At 44.7% G+C, this 20,606-nt stretch overlaps 1 protein-coding gene across 1 annotated transcript in view; it reads left to right on the top strand.

Moving 5' to 3' along the window:
- The window catches only part of BRINP1 (BMP/retinoic acid inducible neural specific 1), a 195,791-nt gene that overhangs the window by 94,210 nt on the left and 80,975 nt on the right, over positions 1-20,606 (top strand). The gene's annotated exons all lie outside the window — the stretch shown is intronic.

Genomic DNA, 20,606 nt, shown 5'->3' with positions numbered 1-20,606 from the left:
AAAGTACTGGAGTTTCAGCTTTAGCATCAGTCCTTCTAGTGAACACCCAGGACTGACCTCCTTTAGAATGGACTGGTTGGATCTCCTTGCAGTCCAAGGGACTCTAAGAGTCTTCTCCAACACCATAGTCCAAAAGCATCAATTCTTTGGTGCTCAGCTTTCTTCACAGTCCAACTCTTACAGCCATTTATAGTTGTCAGTCAGAACAGTGTGCTTGGGGGTCCTGTTGGACTCAGCACATCTTTCATGAGCCACTACTATGTGCGGGCACTATGCTGAACAGAGAAAGAGGGGGCAGAGATGAACAGAATGCAGTGAGAATCCTAAAGGGCGAGCTCACGGTCTGGGGGGAGTCATCAATATGTACACAAAGGTAGGCAAAATAGCATGAAAGAAAGAGATGGTTTGATGTTAAACTGTAATACTTCCTCACAGATTGGAAGGTGCCCCATTGATTGGAAGTGAGACTTTTAAAGCCTAAAGTACTTATTAAAAGAAAATTTAGGTTATGTGTTATGACCTTCAGTCACCCATTATCAGGAATTCAGTAATGAAATAGTTGAGATACACAGGTGAACAAAATCCCAAGTTCAAATCCAGCTCTGGGTTTACTTATGGCTGACCTTGGGCAGCTAATGTTCCTATTTAAGCCTCCATTTTCTTATATACAGATGGAGATACGATTTAACTCACAGGGTTATTATGAGCATTAAATAATGTAATTATGTAACACACCTAGCATAGTGTATTGTGTCTACATATATACTACATATATATTCTATATATACATGTACATGTTTGTATACATGTTGCCTATACAGTATATATACATATATGTGTGATATATACACAGAGAATTTAGTTATTAATAGAAGATCTTCCAAGATAAGTGCTGAATTTATTCTTTGTGACTCGGAGTCACCCTTTGATGCCGTACAATTCCAGCAGATGTACCTCTCTGAGGGCCCACTTCCTAACTTGTAGAATGGGTGCGCTGTTGATTCTGGGCATACTTTCTCATTTGGGCTCTGGGGCTGACTTATGAGGTTGGCAGGGCTGGAACTACCCCTCCCATTTTGCAGAAAAGTATCCTGGTTCATAGCAAGTTGGAGGGACTTTCTCTGGGTTGCCCAGAGAAAGAATGTGTGTTCCTCCAGGTCTGTGCTTAGTCAACACGAGTAATGTCTGAGCCAGTAAACTGAGCCCAGTCCTGTCCCGCTCCATCCATTGGCGGAAGCACATGTGCTCTCACAGGCTCTCTGCAATCTCCACCAAACCCATCTCTCTGTTGCCATAGCTGAGCCACTTAACTGTGTTTACCCTTCATTTTATTTTTCCTACTGGAGCTTGCAGCTCCCTCCTGTTCCCTCACGCCCTTGTGTCCTGCTTTGGAAAACTGGATTAGTCAAGGCCAGAAGGGGGAAGCTGGCTTCTCCCTTCGTCCTCATTTCCTGCAATGTGCTCTCTGTTCCTCTGAGCTGGGAAACACCTGCCATTTAGAGAGCACAGCCAGTGGGTGGGAGGAGAGAGGAGGGCAGAGGTTTCCTTGGCTGGGCAATCTGGGGGATGACTCAGGATAAACACAATGTGATTGACTCAGTAGGGTAAGGTTGCCAATGGCATTCACGCTCTGCTTTTAGCTTCCTGGCCTGCTACAGTTGGTATGTAGGCCCAGGCATTTGAGTTTGCATTTTGGTAGTCAGCTTCAGTTCGGTGTCAGGACCTGAGAGTACAGAGGGAGAGGTGATTTGTCCTTGGAAACTCTTTATCCAGTAGGTATATAAGCAATGGAAAAATAGAATGAAATAAGGTGAAGAGATTTGGTCTAGCTGGGTGCTTTGGGGCAAGTAACGTGACCTCTCAGAGCCTGATTTTTTGCATCTTCATCTTGGCCTTTGGTTGAAACAGTTGAGTGAGATAGTATCTGAAACACATAGATCGGAGTAGGTGGTCAATAACTGGTACTAAGGAGCACTAAGGAGATCATTTTAAAGAACCAACCAATCAGGCTGGAGAGGAGGCAGGGCAAATATTGGAGATCTGGAAGGTTCCTGGAGGAGTGGTGTTGGCTGTACTGGACCTTGCAGGGTGAGCCAATGCTTGCATGCAGTCCCCCACCTCCCAACCTGTTCTCAATCTAGTCTTCCTCCCGTGCGCACAGGGCTCCCTGCAGTTCTTTTATCCCTTTTATTTCCTCACTTAAATCCTCACTACCCTTTAAACCCAGCAAAGTCCTGTCCTTCCATTTGCCCAACATCTTTGGCCTCATTTTGGATTAAGAACCAGCAAGGGCTCAATGGAAAACAGTACGGAGGTTCCTTAAAAAACCAGAAGTAGATTTGGTTCCTTAAAAAACCAGAAGTAGACTTGCCATATGATCCAGCAATCCCACTCCTGGGCATATATCTGGAGAAAACTCTAATCTTAAAAAACACATGTATCTCAGTGGTCACAGCAGTGCTATTTACAATAGCCAAGAAACGGAAGCAGCCTAAATGCCCCTTGACAGATGAATGGATGAAGAAGATATGGCATATATACACAGTGGGATGCACTTAGCCACTTAAAAAACAAATGAAATACTGCCATTTGCAGCAACTTGGATGGACCTAGAGAGTATCACACTAAGTGAAGTAAGTCAGACAAAGACAGATATCATATGATATCACTTACATGTAGAATATTTAAAAAGATGCAAATTAACTTATTTATAAAAACAAAACAAAGCAAAAAAAGAAGTAGACATAGAGAGCAAAGTTACCAAAAGGGAAAGGGAAGGAGAGACAAATTAGGAGTTTGGGATTCACAGATACACAGTAGTGTGTATGAGAAAATAGATAGCCAACAAGGTCCTGCTGTACAGCGCACTATCTATTCAGTATCTGTAATAAACTGCAATAGGAGAGGATCTGAAAAGGAATATGTATAAAAAATTCAGTCCTTCTGCTGTACAGAAAAACCTAATACAACATCGGAAAGCACTTTAAACACATCAGTTAAAAAAAAAAAAATTAGCCAGAGTTTTGCATTCATTTGCCCTTTAATTGTTACAAAGAATCACAGGATGTATTGACAGGGACTTCAGGGAAATAATATTCAAACCTTCTATCTGTAGATGGGGAAACTGAGGCCCAGAGAGGAGAAATCACTATCCAGGTTCGCAGAGCTCTTGGACGACAGAGCCAGAAGTAGGGTCCTGCATCCATTCTGTTTTGCAGAGTTCTCTGCGTTTTATCTCCTGGGCAGGGTATCAGTATGTAGAGTGGCTGTTCCTCCCTACTCGCCAGGCAGTGGCTGCTGACGGGAAGCCGCCTCGCCCTGCGCCCCTGCTTCCGGCGCCGTTCCAGCCCCCGCGTGTTCGAGGCGACGCGGGATTTTGTGGGCACTTCTTTCCTGGCTCCGCATTCTCTGACCTGACAACCGCCTCCAGGGACCGAGCCCGCACTACAAGGCTGAGCCCAGACTGCTCTCTGTCTCACTTACAAGCATGAGTAAATACAATGTAAAGGCAGACTCCCCGAGTACTCAGCGAAGGAGCGAGGGCGCTGGTACAGAAACAAACGTCAGAGAGAAGCGGCGGCTTCCGCAGCGTGGCTGCCGAGGCCCCTCTGGCCAAGCCGGAGCTGGAAGCTGGTCTTTGATGTTTGCCCCTAGAGCAGGGAATGGTGTGGGAAGAAAACGCCTGGAAGCAGCCAGTTCAGCACACACAGGGCCTGTGTCTCCTCTGGACTGCCCTCTGCAACCCAGGTGGTGCCTAGGTAGCTGGCTCTCCTGCTCCGTGGAGCTGGCTTGTCGGGACTTGCAGGTGGGGGCCTGTGAGGCGTGTTCCACAGTATTCCGGGAGAGAGTGGTTTCGTCCGCTCCTGAGAAGTCAGCATTGACACACTCAGTTCAACGTGGATGCCCCGGACCAGTGCCCCCAACGCAATGCCTCTTTGAAGTACTCTCCCTGTCTATCAGTCTATTATCTAATATCTAATCTCTTATCTAAGAGCTATCTACCTAATATCTATCTATACACACACTCACATGTACACATACACTCACATGTACACATACATATACACATACACTCACATGTACACATACACACATATACACATGCATTCACATGGACACTCACATATACACATACACTCACATGTACACATACGTATACACATACACTCACATGTACACATACACTCACATGTACACATACACTCACATGTACACATACATATACACATACACTCACATGTACACATACATATACACATACACTCACATGTACACATGCATATACACATACACTCACATGTACACATACATGTACACATACACTCACATGTACACATACACTCACATGTACACATACATATACACATACACTCACATGTACACATACATGTACACATACACTCACATGTACACATACACTCACATATATATTTAATACAGAGCAAAGTGCAACACTGGCTTCCCTGGTGACTCAGTGGTAAAGAACTGCCAATGCAGGAGACATGACTTCGATCCCTGGGTTGGGAGGATCCCCTGGAGAAGGAAATGCTAACCCACTCCACTATTCCTGCCTGGGAAATCCCATGGACAGAGGAGCCTGGCAGGCCACAGTCTATGGGGTCTCAAAGAGTCAGGCACAACTGAGCGACTAACACACACGCAAAATACAATACTCTATATGATTACCTCCTAAAACTAAATCCCCCCAATTTTTAATTTTAAAATAATGTTTTTGAAATATTTCTAAGAAAATAAATTTTGAAAAATTGTAAAAGTGAAAATCAACAACTTTATACTCTTTTAAAATTTATTATTTTTTTTATCACCAAAACCATTTGGTACTGGGTTATAGTCAGTTAACAATGTTGTGGTAATTTCTGGGAAACAGTGAAGGGACTCAGCCATACATATACATGTAACTATTCTCCCCCAACCCCCCACCAAATTATTTATTTTGAATATTTTATTGGACTGTAATTGATTTACAATGTTGTGTTGGTGTCCGCTGTACACCAGAATGATTCAGTTTATAAATATATATGTATACACACACATACACATGTACATATTCTTTTTCAGGCTCTTTTCTTTTATTGGTTATTTAAAAATATTCTCCATAGTTCCCTGTGCTGTGCAGTAAACCTTTGGTGGTTACTTATTTTGTCTGTATAGTGGTGTGTGTCTGTTAAGCCCATGCTCCTAATTTACTCCTCTCCTTCTTCCCCTCTGGTAACCATAAGTTTGTTTTCTATGTGTGTGTGAATCTGTTTCTGTTCGTATACACTCTTTACCTAGGTTTGAAAATCGTCCACGTCTTGCTGCCTCTGCTTTCTCTTTCCCTCTCTACCTCCTTCTCAGAAATAACAGGAATGCAGACATCACACCCCTACCCTTCCTAGGATATTTCTGCATGCTTCTTCTAGGAATGAGGGTGTGCATAAATAATAAATAAATTTATTAATATAATTAATACATCTTCCTATAAATATTAAATACATATGTTTCATAGTAAATAAATAATTATACTATTAAAACCCCTTAGCAAACTAACAATAGTCCCGTAATACAACCTAATAAATAGTATATATTTATTCAAATAGCCTCAATATTCTTCAAGATTCTTTTCATTGCTGTTCTTCATTTCCAGGATTCAATCAAAATTCATAGATTGCTTCATTGCCTCTTTTTTTAGTCTCACCAATCTCTTGTGATATAAAACTGTCCACCCCAGCCTTTATTTATTATTTTTTAATAACCCTGATTTTGTGAAGTTGTTGTTCAGTCGGTAAATCATGTCTGACATTGTGAACCCATGAACTGCAATACACCAGGCTTCCCTGTTCTTCACTATTTCCAGGAGTTTGCTCAAACCCGTGTCCATCGAGTCAGTGATGCCATCCAACCATCTCATCCTCTGTCGTCCCCTTCTCCTCCTGCCCTCAATCTTTCCCAGCATCAGGGTCTTTTCCAGTGAGTTTGCTCTTCACATCAAGTGGCCGAAGAGTTGGAGCTTCAGCATCAGTCTTTCCAATGAATATTCAGGGTTGAAGAATCCAGAGCACCATTTGTAGGGTCTTCCTTTGTGGTGTTGATTATCCTGCCCCTCTGTCTCCTGTAATTCCTGTACACTGGAGGTTAGGTCTGGACTCTTGCTTAGGTAGAGGGTATGTCTGTTTGGCTGGAATACATCACAGGTGATGCTTAGAGTGTCAGAGCTCATGGTCCGAGCTCTTCCATTTCATCTCATGACGTCAGCTCTCCTACTGTGTGTGGACACCTGGACACAAATGCCTCAGGCATTCGGGTGTCCCTCTGGTAGCTCTCAGAGTGAACTGAATGATTTTTATCCCAGAGCATAAAGCACTTGGGTTCCCAGATTGAAAATAATTTTGGGCCTCTCTGTGACCCCAACCACCCATCCATCCCTTTGCTCTCCCTCCAATGTGCCACATCCTTGTCTACTGAAAGCACCGTCTGCATCGCCAGTGCCTCCAGCAGGACATGTCTGCACCATCATATGAATTCCCACTCACCTTTCTCCCCAGTGTATGTGCCATTTTCCATAAATATTTATACTGAGGGTCTGACAGGCTAAGCTCTCAGGACAATGCAATAAATCAAGAACTCCAGATGGTCCCTGATGTAACAGAACCTCGAGTTTAGTTTTCTCTGCCAGATCAGATTCCTTGAGAGGAAGGGTGTGTCTGTTAGGTCCCTAGCACCCAGCAAATAACTTGCTGGGCGAGTTACGTTGGGCACCAGCTAGACCAGCCTGAGAACTTCCCACCTGTCCCATTCCTTTCCCAAGATGGATCAGAGTCATGGACTTTGATTAGATGGTGTGTTCCAGGGTGGGGCCTTGGAAGGAAGGTATTGATCAGCCTGTTCTGGGAAATGGACTGCTGCGCTCCCTTCTGCTTTCAGTTCAGTTCAGTTCAGTCGCTCAGTCGTGTCCGACTCTTTGCAAACCCCATGAATCGCAGCACGCCAGGCCTCCCTGTCCATCACCAACTCCCAGAGTTCACTAAGACTCACGTCCATCGAGTCCATGATGCCATCCAGCCATCTCACCCTCTGTCGTCCCCTTCTCCTCCTGCCCCCAATCCCTCCCAGCATCAAAGTCTTTCCCAATGAGTCAACTCTTCGCATGAAGTGGCCAAAGTACTGGAGTTTCAGCTTTAGCATCATTCCTTCCAAAGAAATCCCAGGGCTAAGCTCCTTCATAATGGACTGGTTGGATCTCCTTGCAGTCCAAGGGACTCTCAAGAGTCTTCTCCAACACCACGGTTCAAAAGCATCAATTCTTCGGTGCTCAGCCTTCTTCACAGTCCAACTCTCACATCCATACATGACTACTGGAAAAACCATAGCCTTGACTAGACGGACCTTTGTTGATAATGTCTCTGCTTTTGAATATGCTATCTAGGTTGGTCATAACTTTTCTCCCAAGGAGTAAGCGTCTTTTAATTTCATGACTACAGTCACCATCTGCAGTGATTTTGGAGCCCCCCAAAATAAAGTCTGACAGTGTTTCCCCATTTATTTCCCATGAAGTGATGGGACCAGATGCCATGATCTTCGTTTTCTGAATGTTGAGCTTTAAGCCAACTTTTTCACTCTCCTCTTTCACTTTCATCAAGAGGCTTTTTAGTTCCTCTTCACTTTCTGCCATAAGGGTGGTGTCATCTGCATATCTGAGGTTATTGATATTTCTCCCGGCAATCTTGATTCCACCCTGACCCATACATCTTGTCCTTATAATGGAGTGGGAAGCTCAAGATTGGGTTCACTGTGGAGGAGGCGTGGGGAAAGGTGGCCCTCAGATCAGCTTCGGTTCAAGGCTGTTGTTCGATCTGGCTCAAACAGCAACTTTAACACCGGAGACCTGCTGAAATCAATTGTATTGAGAGGAGAAGCGCTACTGCTGACGAGGACTGTGTCTCTGGGCAGAGTTCCTGGTCTAAGGCAGGGTTTGTAGTGCCGCGTGTCCCTTGCAAATACTTTTTGAATATGACCTGCTTCCTGTCACCTTCAGCAGCTTTTGTCCACAGGTTGAATGAGTGGGTGAAAAATCCATGAATCTCACCTAGTGATTTCTCCTGGGATCTCGCTCAGTGGCGAGCAGCCCTTTTCTCTCCCTGGCCGATGCTTAGTGACATGGTCCATACCAAGGTGGGCCCAACATGCCTCTGCTCTTGCCAGGCGCGTGGCTTCTCATGGTATTGGTACTCTCAGGCCCCACTGCCTCTGCTTTGCCTGCTCACATTCTGCCGAAACCCAAGAGGAGGTCAGGCTAGGGTCTGGCCTCAGTTAGTGCGTAGAGAGACTGGGCCTGAGATTCCCACAGTAACTCCACACCCTGGCCGTCCTGAGGGGTCTCTTGTTCTTCATCCCTCCCTCCCTCTGTTCCTTGAGGTAAATGGAGTCTTAAGTAGCTATAAGAGAGGTTCTACCACCAACTGTGATAAACAAAATCCTTTTGATAGCGTTTCAGAGAACTTTCCTCTGATGGGGAGTCTATGAAAGCGCTTTCTAAACTGTCTAAATTTGCCCTCTTACTATGGGATTCTCTTCTTCATTATCCTCTAGATGAATCCTTTCACGACCTGCCAGCATCCATGTTTCTGGCATCTTCTTTCATCGTGTCTGCCAAGCCCTCCACCCTCCACCTCCCTGATCCCCTCTGAACTTCTCTCAGTCTGTCATGGACGTCACATCCTCACTCGCCTCTGCACTGTTCCCTCTGCCTGGAATACTCCTCACTGTCCTGTGCTTCTGGCTAAATATTTCTGCCAATATCATCTTATATGTCCCTTCCTTTGGGAAACTTTCAGGAAAACCCCTAGATTAGGCCAGTGCCACAACTATGTAATCCCCTTATGCACTGGACTTCCCCTGCCAATGGGAAGGGAAGTAATAATTCTAATGATAATAAGTAGTTATCGTATTATTTATTTATCATGCTGACTCTTCCTGATTGACTGTAAACACTGCAAGGCAGAGACTTTGTCCGTTTTCTCTCGGGCATAGGGACACCAATCTAGCGCATTAACTAGTTAAATAGCACGCACCTATTGATTGGCTGAAAAAGTCTTCACTCAGATGATTTCTGAAAGGGAGTGAGACATATCAATAATATTTCTGCCCAAACATCACTCTCAAATCCGTATTTGTATTCCCAGCTGCACACTGAACATCTCACCTGGATGTTAGGTAGACATCTCGATATGTCAGGTCCAAACCTGTACCTCTGACTGCCTCTCCCTATCACCAGCCAAAGCTTTCTTACCCATAGCTTTCCCAATCTCAGCTCATGAAAGAGCCATATTTCCAGTTGCCCAAGCCAAAAGCTGTTTACTCTTCCCTGATCCGCCTTGTTCGCTCATCTCTCTCATCTTGTCTGATAGGAAACCCTATATTTACTACCTTGAAAATACAAACCCAGAACCTGACCATTGCTTGTGCCCTTTCTTGTTCCTCCCTGGTTCAAGCTGCTGTCCTCTCTCTCCTGGATGATGGCGGAAGCCTCCTCCTTCTCTTGCTCCACCGCATTCTCATCCACATTGAGTGGGATGTAAGTTAGGTCAGGCCAGTCATTTAGCTCAGTGACCTGCAATAGCGCCCTACTTATTTCAGCATGAGAATCAACATCATCATATCACAGTGGTCACCAAGCCCTTAGACGGTCAGACCCCTCTCTCTAACCACACCTGCTAGTACTCCCTGCCTGTCACGCACTCCTCTACGGTCACCAGCTCTCCCGGGGTCTCCTCTGCTTGGAAACCTGCATAGCTCACTCCCCATCTCCTGCAGGTCTTTTCTCAGTAGCATTGACCCTGACCACCCTATTCTGAAACTTCTGCAAGCACGCCCCATCTGCCTTACATGTTCCACCCTGCCCTTTCATCCATAGTATGTAGCGTGTTTCATTTTACTTGCTTAAACCATTAAAAAAATATTCTTGTCATCCTCCTCCTACTAGGAAAGAAATCTAGAAAGGAGAGATCTGTGAGTGTTCTGTCCTTTGATGGATCTCAAATGCTTAGAACAGTGTCTGGGGCTTGATATTTGCTGAGTGAGTGTATTGCACGCATGAATGAGTGAAAAACGGAATGGATGAGTGGATAGTGAGGCAAAGTGGAGAGAGCCGAGTGTTCAAAATCACATACCTTTGGAGCCAGAGGTTCAGCATTTAAAAAACAGAGCAGATAAAAATCTCAACACATAGGACGACCTTGAGGATTAAACTCAGATATTTGAAAGGTGCTCTGTAAACTGGAAGGCCCTGTATAAATGTTAGCTTAAAGGGAGGGCCGGGGGAGGGAGGATAAAAAATGGAAGGGAGCCATGCAGTAAGAGTGTCCAGCAGGGGATTATATGGGCAAACTCCCACAATCCCAATGCAAGTACTGGACAGGATAAGACACTGGTAAGTATGAAGTGGAAGAAACTCAGGCTAAACATCCTGCATCCCCCTGAGGAAGGGGAGGGGTGCACCACTCCACAAGCGTTGACAAGGAATCCAGAAAATGGCAAGTCCCTGCACCCAGACAGAGAGGGGCTGGCATTGAGAGTCACAGTGTTTGATGTTAACAAACCCTACATGCAAAAGAATCGTGGTCCAGGGTCGTGAGAGTTTCAGGTAATGCAGGAGAGGACAGGATGGCAGTTATGAGATACTCCTCACCGCTTAGGAACTCTATATGGCCAGCCCTTTACGTCCATTATGTCTAACAAGAAACTTGGGCAAGAAGGGCCTCTATCATCTCCATTGTGCAGAAGACAAGCCCAGAGAGTTCACATGAGGAGTGCAAGGCCACCCAGCTGATGAGAAGCAGATGTGGGACTTGAGCCCGGTTCTGACCTGATGCGCAGACCTGCCCTCTTTCTACAACACGTTACTCTGTCTCACATTTGCTTTGAAGCAGAGGTGTTAAGGAAGTTTCCAGAAATGAGGGAAGATTTCATTCTGGTTTTGATGGATGGGATTTGGACAGGTGAATTCTTTGTGTTTAACACGTATTTATTGAGCACCTAGTAAGTTCTGGGCAGGGTCAGCAGGCTCTTGCGGTGAACCATCCAGTGGATAAGGCAATATCCTTTTCCTCCTGGAATTGAGGTTGTAGTGGGGGAAGGGCCAGGGCCTGAAGAGTGTATAGGGGAAGATAATAGAGTATAAACCAATAGATGCATGGATTAAATGACTGCAGACAGTGGCGCAGTTGTCCTAAGTAAATGGAGATCGGGTCACGAGGTGGGGGCTAGTTTGGCTTTGGTGGTCAGAGATTGCCTGTCCGAGCTGGTGGCCAGGGCATCACCCTTCAGATGTGAGGGGAGTGTGGCCCTTTCCAGCTGCAAAGGCACTGGGAGTGAAAGCATCCAGGCCCACCTGAGGACAGAGAAAGGCCACTGAGGTCGGCGATGCAGTTAATGGGAGGAGAATGGGAGAAGATGAAGTTGGAGGGGTGAGCAGAGGCCAGTTCCTAAGAACGATGGTAAAGAACTTCACCTGTGTGTTAATTAAATGACTGTGTTTGCTCACCTTCTCTCCCGTTGATCCTCCTTACTCACTTCGATCACCTTCTCAGCGTCTTTGCTGGGTCCTCTTTCCAGTCTCCAGATAGTGGAACACTCGCGTCTCAGTCCTTGGGCCTCTTTTCTGATGCCCATGTTTTGACGATCTCATCTGTTCTTACCTATTCTCATGGCGTCACAGAATCTATCCCGATGATACACGTGTATGTTCCCAGCCTAGACCTCTCCCTGAACTCAGACTCATATACCCAACCATTTAGTAGCCTCCTTAAATGTGTCACGTCAAAGTCGGAATCCTTGGTTTCTCTTTTCAACTGTGCTCCTCAACCAATGTTTCCATTTTTGTCCAATGACATTACTATTGACCCAGTTGCTTCTACTCCAAACCCGAAGCATCCATGGTTCTTCTCTTCTTTTCATACCCCCATATCAGCAAATCCTATAGATTTTACTTACAAAGTACATCTCTGGTATTACTGTTATCTTGACTACTGCGTGACAGAAAGGCACTCTAGTACAGGATCATACATATTAACACTTGGAGAAGTGCCAAATGCTGTCTCTTGGTGAGTAAGAAGCAAGTAAAGTAGAAGAATCTTTTTTTTTTTTTTTCCAGCAGGAAATAGTACCTGAAGGTAGGGAAGCCTGGAGGTAAGAGTGAGTTTTGTACACTTTAAAAAAATGTATTTCCCCGTTTTGGGCTGTGTCGGGCCTTAGTTGTGGCACGCAGGGTCTTCACTGTGGCGTGTTGCACTTTTCCCTAGCTGTGGCGCAGGCTCAGCTGCCCAGAGCATGTGGGATCTCAGTTTCCCAACCAGGGATCCAATCCACACACTCTGCTTTGGAAAGCGGGTTCTTAACTACTGGACCACCGGAAGCCCCTGGGCTTGCACGCTTGAGGGATATTAATACAAAATTAAGCTGCATACCAGCCAGGGCCAGGGCAGATTAGAGATCAAGAAGAAGGAGGTGAAGTAAGTAGTCGCATAGAAGGCATTCCCCTCAAGAGTTAGGCGATCTGGAGTGTGTTTTAGGTGGTGGCTGACCTCTGGAATTTTCATAAAATTGCAGTGAAGAGGGAGGGATAAATTAGGAATGTGGGATTAACAGATATATGCTACTGTATATAAAATAAATAAGGATCTACTAGATAGCACAGAGAACTGTACTCAATATTTGTTAATAGCTTATAATGGAAGAGAAGCTGAAAAAGAGTGTGTGTGTGTATATATATATATATATATATATATATATATATATGTATAATTGAATCTCCTGGCTGTGTACCTGAATCATTGTAAATCAACTGTACTCCAGTAAAAAAAAATTTAAAAGGAAAGAAACATGTAAGGAAATTGATATGAGTTATGAATGGATCCACAGAGCAGTTCAATTTGACTGGAGTACAGATAGCGTAATAGAGGAAGGAGCTAAGAATTTCAGGTTTAACTCTGCTCATGAGAAGTCTCAGAATCCAGATAGTTTCCTATTTGTTTTGTAGACAGTGAGGGCTTACTGTTGGCTTCCCAACAATGTGGAGGCAGCAGCGAGAGCCAGCCCATACTTTGAGAAGATAACTCTGGCTGCAATATTGAGCAGGAACTGTAGGCTCGTCAAGGTTGAAGCAGGCGAGTCAGGTGGGCAACGTTTGCACCTCCATGTGTCTTGGCTAAGAACCTCATTTTCTTTAATCCCATAAGAATCCTTTCCTGCTGCTCTCTGGACTTATTAGATGTGCTACTGATTGGAAAAGGGAAAAAATGAAAGCGCTAAGGTGTTGAGGATTAATTCCAAAATTCCTTACTTCTGAGGTTTAAATTGCCACCTCCACCTACGCCTGGCACAGGGGTGTGGTAATAAATAGAAACAGGAAGTCACAGAAGACTTGGGCAATTTGGAAACCGAGTCCTGAGGTAACTTGCCAGACTCCAGGGGCTAAGCATTGGAAGTGAAATAATCTGATTGCAGAGGTGCCTAAAAAATGAGTTTCTTAATGCTAGAAAGGAGAGAAAAAAATATTCATAGACTTGTACTGCCTTGATTTATTTAAGGATTATTTATTGGGCACTTTTGAGTTCCAGGATTGTAATAAAACAAAATAAATATAGTCTCAGCCCCGTGGAGGATACTAATGGAGAGGATGGCAATAACCTGTTACACGTGTCCATGATTGCCACTCGTGTTTGGCGATCTGGGGGGCCAGAGCTGGCTGGAGAAGATGGTGGAGTTTCCTGGAGAAGTGATGTTCAGCTGAGATCCAGGAGGTCGGGAAAGGCTTTACTAGGAGGGATGATGGGAAGAGTGTCCAAAGGAGGAGAAACGCCAGAGCCCTTCAATCCTCAGGTTCTCAATGTTGCTCTGTAGAGGGGGCCCCTGGGAGCTTGTTAGAAAGGCAGAAGCTGAGACTCTTTGCTAAGTTTGAGTGAGTTCTCGTTTCTGTATTTTAACATGGATTCCCAGCGAATTCTGGTGCAGGTGGCTTATAGATCCCATTTAACAAAGCACAGATGAAGCCTGGGACTGACTTTTCAAATTGGGCTCCTTAGCCCAAAGGGGTATGGTGATGAAGGAAGAGACAGGATCCTGCGACCATCCCCATTCCCAGAGAAGCTCTTTATATCAAACTTACTGATTTTACAGAATATTTATTCGAAAATTATCCTGTGTATTTTCCCTGTAAAAATTCAAGTTCTGTATTGTTCGTTCTGGAGCCCCAGCAACTAAAGTAGAGACAGAATCATGGTAGATGCTCTAAAACAAACAAAACCTTACTTGACATAATGACTTAATGAATCAAATGTTTCAATTCAGTTCAGTCGCTCAGTCGTGTCCCACTCTTTGCGACCCATGGACTGCAGCACGCCAGGCTTCGCTGTCCGACACCAACCCCCAGAGCCTGCTCAAACTCATGTCCATGGAGACGGTGATGCCATCCAACCATCTAATCCTCTGTCGTCCCCTTCTCTTCCCACCTTTAATCTTTCCCAGCATCAGGATCTTTTCTAATGAGTCAGTTCTTCACATCAGGTGGCCAATATACTGGTGTTTCAGCTTCAGCATCAGTCCTTCCAAAGAATATTCAGGACTGATTTCCCTTTAGGATTGACTGGTTGGATCTCTTTGCAGTCCAAAGGACTCTCAAGAGTCTTCTCCAACACCACAGTTCAAAAGCATCAATTTTTCGGTGCTCAGCTTTCTTTATAGTCTAACTCTCACACCTATACATGACTACTGGAAAAACCATGGTTTTGTCTAGACGGACCTTTGCTGGCAAAGTCATGTTTCTGCTTTTTAATATGCTCTGTAGGTTGGTCATAGCTTTTTTTCCAAGGAGCAAGCATCTTTTAATTTCATGGCTGCAGTCACCATCTGCAGTAATTTTGGAGCTCAAGAAAATAAAGTCTCTCACTGTTTCCATTGTTTCCCTATTTGCCATGAAGTGATGGGACCGGATGCCGTGATCTTAGTTTTTTGAATGTTGACTTTTAAGCCAGATTTTTCCACTCTCCTCTTTCACTTTCATCAAGAGGCTCTTTAGATCTTCTTCACTTTCTGCCATAAGCGTGGTTTCATCTGCATATCTGAGGTTATTGATATTTCTCCCAGCAATCTTGATTCCAGCTTGTGCCTCGTCTAGTCCGACATTTCACATGATATACCAACTGCAAGCTCAGTTGGTAAAGAATCCACCTGCAATGCAGGAGACCCCAGTTCGATCCCTGGGTCAGGAAGATCCCCAGGAGAAGGGATCAGCTACCCACTCCAGTATTCTTGGTATTCCCTTGTGGCTCAGCTGGGAAAGATTCCACCTGCAATGAGGGAGACCTAGGTTCAATCCCTGGGTTGGGACGATCCCCTGGAGAAGGGAAAGGCTACCCACTCCAGTATTCTGGCCTGGAGAATTCCTTGGACTGTATAGTCCATGGGGTTGCAAGGAGTAAGACACGACTGAGCAACTTTTAAACAAAACAAAACAAAATAAAACTCTGCATGTAAGTTAAATAATCAGGGTGACAATATACAGGCTTTGTGTACTCCTTTCCCGATTTGGAACCAGTCTGTTTTTCTATGTCCAGTTTTAACTGTTGCTTCTTGACCTGCATACAGATTTCTCAGGAGGCAGGTCAGGTGGTCTGGTATTCCCATTTCTTGAAGAATTTTCCACAGTTTGTTGTGATCCACACTGTCAAAGGTTTTGGCATAGTCAATAAAGCAGAAGTAGATGTTTTTCTGGAACTCTTGCTTTTTTGATGATCCAGGGGATGTTGGCAATTTGATCTCTGGTTCCTCTGCCTTTTGTAAATCCAGCTTGTTTCATGTCTAAACAAAAGTCATCCAGCTTTTGCTGGATGCCCAGTCACCCAACCCAGTAGTCCACTTTATGGATAGGAAAAGTGAAGTCCAAAGAGGAATCATGGCTTTTCCAAGGTAGCCCAGCTTATTATGGTACAGTAGATGGTAGATTTATGATGCCTTTGCTCAAAGCCAGTGCCCATTCTTTCAGACCCAATGTTAGCCCTTAAGGAGGCCAAAATATTGGTAGTTCCTTGCTGAAAATGCAAAAAATACAAGCTAGTTTAAGAATAGTTCATATAAATTCATAACCGGCAATTAGCTTGCTAAATAGAATCTTAGGTTGCATGTCATTATAAGTCACATCTAGTGTGCATAGTGTGATAGAGTTAAAACCTGGGTGGGTTTTTGAATCTGAGTTTCCTCATCTATAAAATAGAGATGATTATAACCACTGCCCAGGGTGCTTGTGCTTAATGCAAAACACCTGGCCCATATTTGGTGCCCAATATTACATATTTATCTTTAGGCATATCAATCTGAAAAGTCAACCATGTCCAGTGTTGGGGAAGAAGTTTTACTTGCAGCTAAGTCTATGAATTTAGGTTGATAAGCATCTGTTTAGGAGAGAGGGGGAGCTGGATTCTTCTGGAAAGTACCAAGTGAACTTGTAGGAGAATGGTTGATTGACAGTGACTTTGGTAGGATGGATGTGGCCATTAAAATAGCTTTATGCCCAAGAAAAATAACACTTGCTCATCTTTTATGAGGATGCCAGAAAAGAGAGAGAGAGAGGGAGAGACTGAAGGATCCTGTGACAGAGAAGAACAGTATTTAGGTGCTTTAGAAGAGAAAATAAAATTGACATTCCGAGTCCGGGGGCAACCATGGCATAGAGCAGGTGGCTGGCATCTCTCAGTGTGTTTCAGGGTATCATTCAATTAGCTCAGGACTAAAAACAATAACTAAATAGGTCATCTCTCTCATAACTATTGTTAATCCTGGTGTCTGAGAGACCAGGAGAGCTGTCAAATGGTTATGTTCACCTGAGCAGTCAGAAGACAGCTCCTTGTGTTCTTTTCTGAGACACACAGGGTCTCCTGGTCAGTAAAGACAGCAACAGCAACACTCTACAGTGATTGCGTGGGTTCTGAATCCCTTCCATAAGCATCTCTGTCAATCAGTGACTCAAACTCTGCTTCCATATCTTTAGACAAGGGCTCCCTACTTCCCAGGGCAGCCTGTTCTCTTCTGATTCATTCTGACAGTCAGAAAAAGCTTGCTCTGTTGAGTGGCACTTGGCCTTGCTGCCAGTTCTTGATGGTCATTACAGTTCCATCCATTGGAGCCAGGGTTTCATGGCACTACAGCTCATCCCCCAAGAAGGAAAATCAGTGGTACCATCCTTCTTCGTGCAGCTCTTGGGCAATCACATGCCTCTGAGCATGCCGTGGACCCCTGGATGGTATTTTTTTCATCATTCAGTTCAGTTCAGTCGCTCAGTCGTGTCTGACTCTTTGCGACCCCATGAATCTCAGCACGCCAGGCTTCCCTGTCCAGCACCATCTCCCGGAGTTCACTCAGAGTCGCGTCCATTGAGTCAGTGATGCCATCCAGCCATCTCATCCTCGGTCGTCCCCTTCTCCTCCTGCCCCCAATCCCTCCCAGCATCAGAGTCTTCTCCAATGAGTCGACTCTTCGCATGAGGTGGCCAAAGTACTGGAGTTTCAGCCTCAGCATCATTCCTTCCAAAGAAATCCCAGGGCTGATCTCCTCTAGAATGGACTGGTTGGATCTCCTTGCAGTCCAAGGGACTCTCAAGAGTCTTCTCCAACACCACAGTTCAAAAGCATCAATTCTTCGGCGCTCAGCCTTCTTCACAGTCCAACTCTCACATCCATACATGACCACAGGAAAAATCATAGCCTTGACTAGACGGACCTTTTTTGGCAAAGTAATGTCTCTGCTTTTGAATATGCTATCATCATTGTGTGTGTGAAATCAATTACCTTGTTTAATCATCAAATCACAAATTTCACTTGAAACATGTTTGTTTCAGGTGTGATCTGGGCTTTTTTTTTTTTTAATCTATGGCTTCTAATGTGTATTTAAGTAATGACTTTGTTATTTAGTCTTAAAGGAGCTTGAGGCAGGCTGTCTGGGAAACATCCTTCTTTTCTGATTTTCTTTGGTCCACTGTTTTTAAAATATTTTTAGGGCAAAAGAATCTTTAAAAAAAGGAAAAATACAGATTTAATGATCTATCTCTTTGAGTAGCTCAATCTATAAATCTTGAATCTAGCATTTTTATTATTTCCTTAAAATGCATCGTTTGACTGGCCAGCTCAATGAGTTAAACCAACATCAGCCAACATTTTCACTATAGAGCCAGATCGTACGTATTTTATACTCCATGGACCCTATGGTCTCTGTTGCAGCTATTAAATTCTGAGATTATAGTGCGCAAGTAGCCACAGATAATACGGAAACACACGAGTATGACTGTGTTCCAATAAAAGTTTACTTGCATAACAGTCAGAGGCACAAACTTGGTCTGTGGGCCATAGGTTGTTGACCCCTGAGTTCAGTCATTCTTAAGAACTTTGAAACATTTGAGTTAAGTAAAAAGGACAGCCTTAAATTGCCAATTCCTGGTATAAGATCAGAAATTCAGTAAATGTGTGTTGACTGGATTGAAGAAAAAGATCTTTCTTAACAAGTTTAAAGCAGGGCCTGGGAAGCTTTCTATATAAGGAAACAAAAGAAGGCCCTCACTGGGGAAGCAGATTTGAAGGAGGCTCTCAGATGGCAGCATGCTTGACAATCCTAAAATGTTTTAACAAGAAAAGGATTGGCAATTAAGTGCAGTAATACTTGCTGGGGGAAAGTTTGCTCATATTTTCTCCTAGAAAAATGAGCCGTGGCTGAGGGAAATGAGCAGACGTCTAGTTGACTTGGATTTTAAAACCAGCTACTGGACTTCCCTGATGGCCCAGACTGTGGAGGATCTACCTACAGTACGGGACACCCAGGTCCAATCCCTGGGTGGGGAAGACCCTCTGGAGAAGAAAGTGGCAACCCACTCCAGTATTCTTGCATGGAGAATCCCACGGACAGAGGAGCCTGGCGGGCTACAGCCCATGGGGTCACGAAGAAGCGGACGCGGCTGAACGGTTCACGCTTTCCCACTTGTGTGTCCCTGAGAAGATGATCTTCCCCCTCAAAGTTTCCATCTAAAGTTCGAAGGCAGTACTGAGACGTTCTCTGCGGTTCCTTGGAACTCTCAAATTTTGTGATCTGAAAAAGAAAATTCATCTAATTGCAAAGTTTAATGGGATTTATGATAATTGGAAAATAATTGCTGCTCCAAACTTTTATTAATCTATATTTAGTTATGAGTCATGCTTTCACAATAGATGCTTTGGAAATAAGCAGAGAGACAAATCGAGTAAACAGAATTTTAAATATTTTATTTCTATGCAGTTTGTGTAATCCCTGGAGCCCACGGGCATATTAAGATCATTTAAAATATCCATTAAAAGTTATGTGTTATGTGACAAACTCCCCTTTTAGAAAGCCTTGCCAAAGGATAAATAGCTCACATTTATTGAGTAGCTACTACTGCCAGATTAATTGCATTCATTATGCTTAATCCTTCCAGCAACCCTGCAAGGTGAGTACTAGGATTGGAATTGCAGTGATAAAGAAGCTTGAAGAGGGTGAGCAATCTGCAATAGACTGCTCAGCTGATGAGTGGCTTTATGCTAAGGTTCAAAGCTGGGCCTTTCTGGCTGTAAGCTCTGAGCTCCTCCCACATGTCAGGAAAGGACCTTTTTTGTGCCCTTCATTCAGGTGCTCTGGGGATGATCATTGGGTTTTTCTGGATATCCCGGATTTTGTTCCTCTGCCGAGCATCACAGGTGCTCCTGACAGGGCGGTTTAGGACGGTTGATGCCTGTCCTCCACTGGGCTTGTGATGCCAGAGGGGGCCAAGGAGGAAGGGACAGGAAGAAACAGGGAGGAACCCAAGGAGGAGGGGCCAGGAAGAAGCAGGGAGGAACCCAAGGAGGAGGGGCCAGGAAGAAGCAGGGAGGAACCCAAGGAGGAGGGGCCAGGAAGAAGAAGGGAGGAACCCAAGGAGGAGGGGCCAGGAAGAAGCAGGGAAGAACCCCAGTGGAGTACCTGGAATCTGAGTTTCTGTCCCGCTGCTCACATGGGTTTGCCAGGTGGCCTTCACGGCCCTTAACCTCAGGGTCCCCACTTGTGATGGATGGAAATATCCCCCCTTCTAGGTTATCAGTAGGAAAACGTATAGACAACGGAGCTTTGTAAAGGACCAAGTGCACTACAGACCCCACAAAACCGACATGATGGAATGGGATGGCGGGTCAGGGTAGACCCTGAACCCAGAGTTTGGTTCCTCTTGCCATCAAAGGTGCTGAGGCCTTGGGCAAGTCCATTTCCCCTTCCGAGTCTCAGTTTCCTCATTGGTGAAATGGCAGCAAAGTCCTTGGATGCTTATTCCAAAACCCTTTTCATCCGCATTCTGATATTTTGGATTCTGTATGACTGCAAGGTAGCTCAGATGACTAAGAGTGTCTCAGGAAGCTCTGTCAGCTCTGAGTGCAATAAAGCAAAAACCTTCTAAGTCACTTTCCCCATGATGAACCCCCATAGCCCCCACATGGTGGTCCCTGTGCTCAGCAGCACTGCGCCGTGAGGACTCCCACTTGCTCTTCTGGAGATGGTCCATTTCTCTCAAAGCTGGGCCATTGCAG

Source organism: Capra hircus, chromosome 8 (assembly GCF_001704415.2).
Source record: "Capra hircus breed San Clemente chromosome 8, ASM170441v1, whole genome shotgun sequence".
Lineage (NCBI taxonomy): Eukaryota > Metazoa > Chordata > Mammalia > Artiodactyla > Bovidae > Capra > Capra hircus.
The sequence above is the reverse complement of the archived record's forward strand: the minus strand, read 5'-3'. Positions and strand labels throughout refer to the sequence as shown.